Source organism: Haemaphysalis longicornis, unplaced genomic scaffold, assembly GCF_048455015.1.
Source record: "Haemaphysalis longicornis isolate Haplotype H1 unplaced genomic scaffold, Haemaphysalis longicornis Haplotype H1 scaffold_12, whole genome shotgun sequence".
NCBI classification, from domain to species: Eukaryota; Metazoa; Arthropoda; class Arachnida; order Ixodida; family Ixodidae; genus Haemaphysalis; species Haemaphysalis longicornis.
Window position 1 is genome coordinate 14,231,211 of NW_027526225.1, and position 10,650 is coordinate 14,241,860.

Consider the following 10,650-nt stretch of genomic DNA (forward strand, 5'->3'; position numbering starts at 1 on the left):
AGACGACTTGGGGACGCAATGTTCTGATTGTATATGGTACACAAGAGAAAATCAATGAAATCGCTGAATCAATGAAATCGCTGAATAAAGAAGTGGTCGACAATTTCTTTTCTTCAATACTACAAGCAAAGATGTGCTCTGTAGACAGCATTTGCCAATAAAAACGAAAACACAATGATAAAGAGTGACGAGTAGCACTATAAATTGTTATCTACTGAGAAAGACGTCAGAGCTCAGAAACAGCTCAAAAATTAAAGGCTCAAAGGTATCGGTAACGGAAAATTTCGCTCCAGCCACGAGAAAAGAGAGGAAGCAGTTGTGTTAGGAAGCGCAGCTGAAATAAGAAAAATTGGTGTGAAGTCCAACTTGTTTCCGATAAGGTAAAGATTCACAATCTATTGCTGGCGCATGATTTCAATTTTTTTTTATTGGCTGGGAGCATGATTTCCCAAAGGCTCTCTCACCTGTATCAAAATTTGTTGTTTATCTGGTAATTATGCATGACCTATCACACTTTTTCAAGCTACCAACACGTGTTCAAAACAGCGCGGAATCAATGCTGCTTCTTTGTTGTTGTTAACAGTGGATATCGTAGACGAAACCCGAAAGTGCGATCTTGTGAAGTCGTATCATATTATAAATTAATATACGTAACCCCAAGGACCAAATTCGATTCATTGATTGATTATGAGGTTAAGCGCGCCGACGCTGCAAAGGTGATGAGGTGCGCCTTAGTGGAAGGCTCTAGGGCAACCTTAAGAACTTCCTGAGATCAACTCCAGCAATGATTGCGTGTGATTGCCTACGCCAGCCGATTCCTGCCTCCAGCCGAAAGGATGTATTAAATCACAATACAGGAGTGCCCCGCTCTTGTCTGGGCAGTGGGAAAACTTCGTCCATACCTGTACGGCCGACCGTAATTGAAGGTTTGGCAGTGCAGTCGAAGTTTAAGGTCCTTGGAGGCGCGCCGGTTTGCTTGGCGGGGGGATTGGCATCATCGGCTGCTTAGATCTCGGCGGGGGGCCTCTCGGCTGGTCTCGGTAGATTAACAGGTAGGGGCACGGGCCTCGGTGATGAGCATGGCCATAGAACTCCGAGGCTGGGGCTTGCCGGCGAGATCAAGGCTCCTCAACAAGAAATTTTTATGTACCGAGACAGAGAGGTGTTAGAGACGAAGATGAGGATCCGCCACCGCCCCCCCTACCTGCATCAAATATATCACGGGGCAGCATGACAGCGGAGGCAAATCATGGTAGATGAGTCAATAGGTGAGTGGGCGGCGATTACACAAGAGCACATGGCTACGCGCTGGACTCCGCTTCGTCGTGTTCATGTGGTATGGCTGGGCGGTGCGAGCCACTGCCTACTTCGTCTTCTCGTAACCATATTAAACTTGAGTCGTTAGACCAACGGTGTTCCTTGTGTTGCTCTGTCAGTGTTCGCTTAGTCTGCGCTGGTTCCATGCAATATAGCACCAGTACTTGACCCAGTGCGTAATGCACGCTGGTCTAAGGGAACCAGAAGCCACTCATTGTTGGGAGTGCTCCGCCAGTGTGGAAATGGACTAGAAAAGGCCCGCGGTCAATTCATAAATGGCATTCGTGCATTTTCTGTCTGGTTTGTTACGAATGTGACCTGTACGTGAGATTTGAAGTCATATCAAGTGCCAACTGGATTTGACCAATTTGACTGTCCGTCTTCTGTGGGTTGAGCAATTTTAGCCCGTATTTCGTCACGTCTGCCACGATGCGATTACTCCGACTTCTAGTCCTCTGATAACACCAATTATGTGGAGCCTAAAAATTACCACACATATCTGTAACACTTTTCTGGTTCGGCTTCTGGAAGTGCTGAACAAAGTTGAGGTCTAAGCACTCGTCGGGACTTATGCTCGCTTTATAGGCTTCATCATCATCATAATCATCACCAGCCTATCTACGCCCACTGCAGGGCAAAGGCCTCTTCCATTATTCTCCAATTACCTTGGTCCTGTGCCAACTGTGACATATTTATCCCCGCAAACTTCTTGGTCTGATCTGCCCATTGAACTTTCTGCCGCCCCCTGCAACGCTTGCCTTCTCTGGGGATCCACTCTGTTACCCTTAATGACCAGCGGTTGTCTTGCCTTCGCATTACATGCCCTGCCCACGTCCATTTCTTCTTCTTAATTTCTACTAATATGTCTTTAACACTAGTTTGCTCCCTGACCCACTCCGCTCTCTCCTTGTCCCTTAATGTCACACCTATCATTTTCCTCTCCATTGCCCGCTGAGTCGTTCTCAATTTAAGTTGAACCCTCTTAGTGAGCCTCCAAGTTTTTGCCCCGTAGGTGAGTACCGGTAAGATGCAGCTGTCATGCACTTTCTTCTTCAGCCACAATGGTAGGCTGCTATTCATTATCTGAGAATGCCTGCCATATGCACCCCACCCCATTCTGATCCTTCTAATTATCTCTGCCTCATGGTTGGGATCTGGGGTCACAACTTGGCCTAAGTAGATATATTCGCTTACCACTTCCACTTCCTCGCCACCTATCTCAAACTGCTGTGCTGTCCTGAGGTTATTGATCATTACTTTAGTTTTCTGCATATTAATTTTCAGGCCCACAGTTCTACTCTGTTAGCCCAGTGCGGAAAGCATGCTTTGCAATTCGTCCCCCGAGTTACTTAGCAAGGCAACGTCATCAGCAAATCTGAGGTTACTGAGGTATTCTCCATTAACCCTTACTCCCACCTGTTCCCAATCCAATGTTCTGAATACTTCTTGTAAACATGCTGTGAATAACATTGGAGAGATCGTGTCTCCTTGTCTGACACCCTTCCTTATAGGTATTTTACTGCTCTCCCTATGGAGGATGATGGTAGCTGTGGACCCATTGTAGATATCCCCTAGTATTCTTACATAATGCTCATTTGCCCCCTGGTTCCGTAATGCCTGAATGACTGCTAGGGTTTCGACCGAGTCAAATGCTTTCTCATAATCTATGAAGGCTATATATAGGGGTTCAGTATACTCAGCGCACTTCTCTATCACCTGACTGATCATGTGAATATGGTCCATTGTTGAATAACCTTTAGGGAACCCTGCTTGTTCTTTAGGTTGACTGAAATCTAAGGTTGCAGAAATTCGGTTAGCGATTACCTTGGTAAATACCTTGTAGATGACTGACAGTAAGCTGATCGGCCTGTAATTTTTCAAGTCCTTCATGTCGCCTTTCTTAAGGATTAGGATGATGTTCGCGTTCTTCCAAGATTCCGGTACCGTTGCGGTCATTAGGCATTGCGTATACAGGTTTGCCAGTTTTTCTAGTACAATTTCTCCGCCATCCTTCAAGAGGTCTGCTGTTATCTGATCCTCACCATGTGCTTTGCCCCCTTTCATTTCTTTCAAAGCCTTCCTTACTTCTTCGGTCGTTACTGGTGGTATGTCTATCTCCTCTGAACTACTGTCTCGTTCGGCATTATCCTGGATGTCCTGGCTACTGTACAGATCCCTATAGAACTCATCGGCCACTGTTACTATTTTATCCCATTTGTGATGACATTGCCTTGCTTATCCTTAAGTGCATACATCTTGATTTTTCCCCACGCCAAGACGTCTCTTCACTCCTTTCAGGATACCTCCGTTCTTTAGAGCGTATTCGATCCTCTCCATATTATACTTCCGTATGTTAGCTGTCTTGCGCTTATTGATTAACTTAAAAAAAAAATGTTTTTAAATAAGTTTAAAAAGAAGGCTTTTTATGGGCTTACAGACCCACAAAACACCAAAACTGTTCAATGTGGCAATGTCTCGACTTGGCACCCAGATGCTTTGGTGGTTGAGCGTGGAGATCTGAGCACGGAAAGCGCCTGTGGAGGAATAGTGCTGCTATTACAGGCCGCGTGGGACCATCATGATGAGCATAACCTTCACGTGTGGTCCGTTAACCTCATGAAGTTTGATAATGGCTGGATTGGCTCTCCCCTTAACTGAAATCTGGCGATGAAATCCGTTTTCCTCGTGGTCAGTGAGCGGCCGCCCTTACTGCAACAATGTTGTTCACGAGTGGCAGCCCCTGGGGGGAGAGAGTTGCTTTGTGTTTTTATCACTGTTGTAATCAGTGCGCCCTGCGGGTTCCGCAGGTGTAGCTTGAGATTAGGTTTGCAAGGGGAGGATGCCCGCAGTGATAAGTCTGGTTGTTTGCTCGCAAGTCTCGGCGATGCTTCCGGTCCTGTACTCGCTCTGAACCTTGCTCTCCGCTTGGTTCCGAGATCCCCGTAGGCATCGAGGAGTACTCCATGCGCGGCTCCATAGGCGGGCTTGGAGATCTCTATGTTACACGGTGTTCTCAGCAATGCTGGCGTCTACTTGAGTCAGTGGGCGTTTCATATTTCAGTGAATGTTTTTGAACCTGGTGATGCAGATCTCGCATTTCTTTGCGGACAGCCGTGATCATAGCTTCCAGTTAATGGTCTGATGAAGCTTGCAAAGCGGGTGAATCTTGCGTGGAAGACGATTTGGCCCATAGTGTAAAGTAGGCACTGTTGGCGCGGCGGCATATGCGTGATAGACCTTTTTGTGCTTGTCTCGTATCAATCTGCGAGTCCTGAAAAGTTGTGGCTTTCTCCGACTGTGACAGAGCGCCGGCGCCCACACTACGGTTCCTGCAGATAAGCGGTAACAAGATAATGCCTGGGACTCGCTGTCTCGGTCCGTCATGCCAAACATTTGTGGATACAAACCCCGACGTCTGTTTGGTTCTCATGTGCTACATGCCAGAACGGTGCCCGTCGTGGCGTCGACAACCCACAAACAAAAATATCGTGGCGAAAACAGACGCCATTTCCCTAAAATTTTAGTGTTAAAAGGTTTAAGGATATACGCCGCTAACATTTTAATTGCCCAACCCATTCTATAGTCACTGTCGTATTAAAAATGATTAATGTTTTCCTTAAGGTACCCTTTTATTTGTATTTCTTATTTTATTTGCGTTGTCTCTAATGCCGCAACTGATTAGTTGCCACCATTGCAGTAACGGAGCGGCGAGAAAAAAATGGAGAACGCTGGCCGATTAATTTCGGTGCGCATACTTCGGCTTTTATGTATAAGACGACGTAGCACAGAAATACAATGCGTTTAAGTAACGACAGTATCCCCGAAATGACTTTGTTAATTCCTGAATGCTTTCCAGTACCACGCCGAACTTCATCACAGTTTGAGATCAAAGATGCTGGCCAAAAGCCGTTGCATCGCCGAGTTTCCGTTGACGTTTGAAGTCCCAGTGCAAACGACAATATCCGTGTGGTGCTTATTTTTGGCGTTTTTCTTCCGAGCCCTTCATGCTGTATATATTGACACACACAATTCCTGTGGTGAAATAAATCAATTTTTCGTTTCACCTTTCTGCCCCCAATTTCGAACAAATTTCAATGAAATGAGAAATGAAAAGGCTTACCGTGCTGGGTCTGGAGTCCAATAAGCCGATATATGTAAGTCATACCTTTTGCCCAGAGAACATGTTTCTGCTAGCACCCGTACGGGGCACCTTGAGTAATCTTAGTTACGGTATTGGTGACACCACGAACCCGAGCCCCCTAACATAAGTTGTAACCTACCGTGACGGTGTGTTTAAGCGTGGAGGGTTACAAACCACAAACAGTGGCCACCGGAGCGCAGGTCAAACTACGGCAGATGGGCTCCCTGTCTGTTTAAAGTGCAGGAAGCTCCGGGACCTCTTCAGCTATCAGAGTAAGGCTGACAAAGAAAGTACCCCTGGCCTCTGCTTTTTTTCATGCCATATGGTTCCTCAATTTTCTAAATCCAAAAATCAGCCCCCTAAAAAGAGCCGCACCGAAGTAACGTTTCCTTCGCTGCTAATCACGAGATTCCCAAAGCCGAACAAGTATCCCAGGTTTTTCATAATGAATTCCGTTGACACGTCGAACCCCCTTGCCAGGCAGTTTGTCTTCCTCATCTCCAAATGTCTTGAGCGCATTGTTGGTCATTCCTACGAAGCCAAAAAAATCAGAACCAGAGAAGTTCTTGTACACATATAAAATAAGCAATTTGCTGCAAATTTCCAGACTCAAACTCGCATCGCAGATCTGGACATCAGGTTTACACCCCACCGCAGCCTTACCAGCTCCCAGTGTGTGATCTCTAAGCAAGATGATAAATGCTACTGAAACCAATCTGCTGGAAGGCCTCAGACACCAAGGTGTGACAGCAGTGAGTCGTATCATGATTCGTCGAGATGACCACGATCGCCGCCAGGGGGCCACCGTAGATACCCCGAGCTCACCTCGGCTCCGATATTTTTGTCGTTCTCCATGCGATCTTTTACAAGTTATTCCTTCACATGTGATGTGCGAACTTCCTAATGTTCCGAGGACTCTGCTGACACCACAGTTGTGACCATCGGACGTTCCCAGCGGATTTTATACGGTTTTTAATTTGCGCCACGGCGGTTCCACTGCTAAGCCTCACCATCAGGCTTGGCGGGGCGGACGCCTCCCCGCCGCCTCCCCGCCGCCTCCCCGCCCCACCACGTATGCCTTCCGGCATCTACCCCTCCGACTGAAGCAACTCCTCGCGCTTCCTTCGTCACCGAAATGGAGTACGCCGTCGAAGGTATCGACGTCGACCGAACCGAACTCCAACAACCCGGGTGGCTTACACTTCGCCGCCGCCTTCAACGCAAGACCCCGACCGCAGACAATCGCGCTCCTGCCGCCGGTTCACGAGCCTCAACGACACCCAGTAACGCCGGGCAACAACACCGCCGCCGCAAACCCAAATACAGTAAGCCTCCCGTCACTCCCTTGCCGGAAAATGACATCAAAGTTTTCCTCCGCCCGCGAGGCGGACTGGCCGTCGTCTCCATCGCCGCGGCTACGCTTGCTGATATCATCATGCAAGCTGCAGGACTCACCCAAAATGACGAGAATCAAGTCCGCATTCAAGCTAGAGCCAACTTCATAATCATCAGCACCCCTCACGAGGAACGAGCCACACGATACACTTGCATTACGGCCATCAACCACAACGGGCAACAATACCCAGTCGCAGCCCACGTTTCTGCGCCGTCCAACACAGCACTGGGAGTAATCTTCAATATTCCCAGCCCAGACACGGCAGAGCAAATCCAGCACAGCCTCATGCACTATAATCCCGATCTAGGTATTCTGGACGCGAATAGACTGAACTCTTCAAACATCGTACAAATCCTCTTTGAAGGCACGACCGTTCCGTTTTGGGTGCGATATTGTGCTGTTACTTACCGCTGCAAGCCTTTCAAGCGAAAAACGGAAGGCTGCACCACGTGCTGGCACACCGGCCACCGCAAAAACGTCCGTCCTACTACCCAGCCACCGTCTCGCTGCGTACAATGCGGACTCGTCAACCCACCGGACCCACACAAGTGTACTCCCAAGTGCATTGTGTGCGGGGGCGCTCACTTAACGGGCTCTGCTGAATGCCCGAGGCGCTTTCAACCGCGTCGACAAGCCCCCACATACGCTCAAGTCACCGCTGCCGCCCGGATTTCAACGAATGAGGCCTCACCGAGTCAGCGACAGGCTTCACAATCCCCTGCCTTGGGGAAGCCCACGAAGCAACAAGACTCGAAGAACAAGGCCAACCAGCCACCCCGAAACCCGAATGCTGAAGCCACCAAGGTGAGCACCCAGCATTCCTCTCTCTCTAGCTCGCTGCACAATCCCCCCAACATTCCTAACGTTTTTCATCAAGAACTACGAACAATTCGACAAGAATTGGCACAACTTCGCAAGGAAAATGCCATGCTAAGACAAGAAAACCTTTCCCTCAAACATGCCGCTCAGCCCTCCACAATGCCAATTAACCTCACTCCTCCCCACTCTTCCACACACAGCTCTACCGAGTTGTCTCCTCCTCCCCCATCAATGTCGGTAGACTGCAACACATCGCCTCCCTCCAAGAGACGGGCAACAGAATCGACTGCTCCCATTGACGACAGCCAACTTTCCCTCGTCGACCAGATTGCAGCCGTTGAACGTACTTGCCATAACGCTTTATCCGAGCAAAAAGCTGAGTACATCCACCTTCATCAAACCCTAAACTAACCAAGCTACCACACAGGCAATGGTAGAAGCCTTAAAGGCAGAGATACACGCCTGCCTCACACAATTCCATGAAATCAAAACGACTTTTGCCGCCCTTTTGGTCCCATCCGCAAGCTCGCAACCTCTCCCTGATCTTCCTGATGACCCCTCGCAAGACTTCTAGCATGCTCCGTATCTGGCAATGGAATTGCCGGGGCTACAAGAAAAAGAGAAACTCCCTATTGCTCCTCACCCAATCCCAAGACAAAGCCCCTGATATAATCGCTCTTCAAGAAACTGGGATAGCAGTCAAACTGCCGGGTTACCAAAGCCTTCAAGACACTGGTCACCATTTTACAGCCATTCTAGTCCAACGCAACCTAGTAGTCAATCAGATATCCCTCACCGAGACAACAATCCCACATATTTTCGTTGAAGTGCTCCCTCGCCGCAAGGGTGACAATAGCATCTTCATTCTAAACATCTACAGCAGCCCCAGAGAGCACCAACACAGGTTCAATTATCTCCTCACTGCAGCTTCCCGGAAAGCATCCAAGCAACCCCTCATCGTTGTCGGCGATTTCAACGCCCCTCACACGTCATGGGGCTATGCTTATACCACTAAAAAAGGTCGCCTATTGTGGGAACAAATTCAAAAAGGTAATTTCACTCCAGAATCAGATCCTTACACGGCCACCCGTCTGGGTACGAGTGTGCAGAGGAACACTGCCCCCGATTTAACACTGTCCAAGGATGTCGAACAGCTGCAATGGACCTGCACCGAATGCACCTTGGGTAGAGACCAATACATTCTACAATCGGATGTCTCCATCGCCAAGCAGTACACTCCCCCATGCCGGCATACTCACATTACGGATTGGGACAAGTTCCGCCAAATCAGATCCCACCCTCAACTTGCAACACCTCCGGCTGCGGACATTAATATCGCGACAAAGACAATAATTCGACACTAGAAAACGCACTATTACCTACATGCTTTCTTCGTTCAATTAATAAACGCGTTACTGCACACTCATACCTAACGACGGGCGGCGGTCAACTTCCGAGGCACCGCCGCCCATCGCCCAAATTTCGCGCCTAGTGCCATTGCCGAGCGGCCCATGAGCAGCGGCCGGCGCGAAAGTTGGGCGAGCGTCGGTTGCTGCGGCCGGCTTCCGGCGGCTCGGCCCGGCTGCCGCGGAAAAAATGACGTCAGCAGCGTCCGCAACGTCACCAACCTCCTTTCCTCCCTCTCCACTCGTTGCCATGACGATAAATGCAACGTTTTTCGGACGCCACGTACGACTAGGGGCCCTATTCTCGACTGCACAAATTGCCGGCAATTCAGGCAATTTTCCGGAAGTCTTTTCTGATTGGCTTTCAATTTTGGTCACGTGCTTCCGGTTGACAAAGCGGTTGTGTGTGCTGTCGTCATTTTGACGTTTCATGTCGTTTACGGACACCAGTTGTAAAGTTTGCCTTACTTCTCGTTACTAAAGGCGCATAATTCCTGGCCGGCAATGAAAAACCAGACTAAATGCAGCGGACATGACAGCGTAAGCCTGTCTTTGCTATTCAACAACAATACTGCTTGTGATACACACCCCCTTCTGTGATTGGCTGAGAAGGCGTGACGTACTTTAAACAGTTGACGGGAACGGCTACGTCATGCATTGGCAACTTCAGCCTGCGTAAAAGTGACGTAATGCTACGTAACAGCTTAAAAATGGCGGCTGTTTTTGTCGCAAAATACAAGCAAAATAGGGCAAAATATTGCTCCGGCTTACGGCACCGCGAAATATGCGGCAATTTGCAGCAGGCGCAGTTTCGCATGCGTGCTGTTTAAAGCATGTTTCCTACCGAAACAAATTATAGTTTCAACTGCTTCCAAGTCAGCGATCATGGAACACACAAAATAACATGCAGTATTTTGCTTTTATGTTTGGCAATGAAATAAAAATTATTTGTTTGGCGTAACCGCAACATAAGAGGGCAGTACAAGCCTCTCCATGACAAAGAGAACCCAATGCATGGCATTTGTCCATACTTGTCCTAGTAAGCTGTTGGGTCACATGATCAAACTCAAGAGAAAAATAACACTGAAAAGTGACTATTTAGTTCATTACAGCGCTGATTGCAGTCGAGCTTGACGAATGAGTGAATCGGCGACATCGGTGCGCTCCGCGGTTATCAGGCGTAGCGCTTCGGTGCTCTTATGTGTCATAGAAGCGATGGTCGCGGCCGTCTTTTTCTGTGATCACGCCATAAACTTGTAACATAGCAGCAGACGATGGCGTGCCGGCAGGGAAGGGGATAACGCAACAAAGCTTGCATTGAAGCAGAGAGCCCAGCTATGTTAATAAAAGCGGTCGAAAGAAATAAATAGATACGGTAAAAAATTGTGTGATATTTTTTAGCTCGACATCCGCCTTTCGCTCGCTTTTGGATCAACGTTACTCGATCACATTGTGCTGTTGGCGCCAAATTTGACCTCCAGAAATCTGTTTTTCTTGTCAGCCTCAGCTACCGTATTAATTTTTGTAGTACATGCCAAGTGCTTTTGTATCCTTCTTGCACAATATTTGAT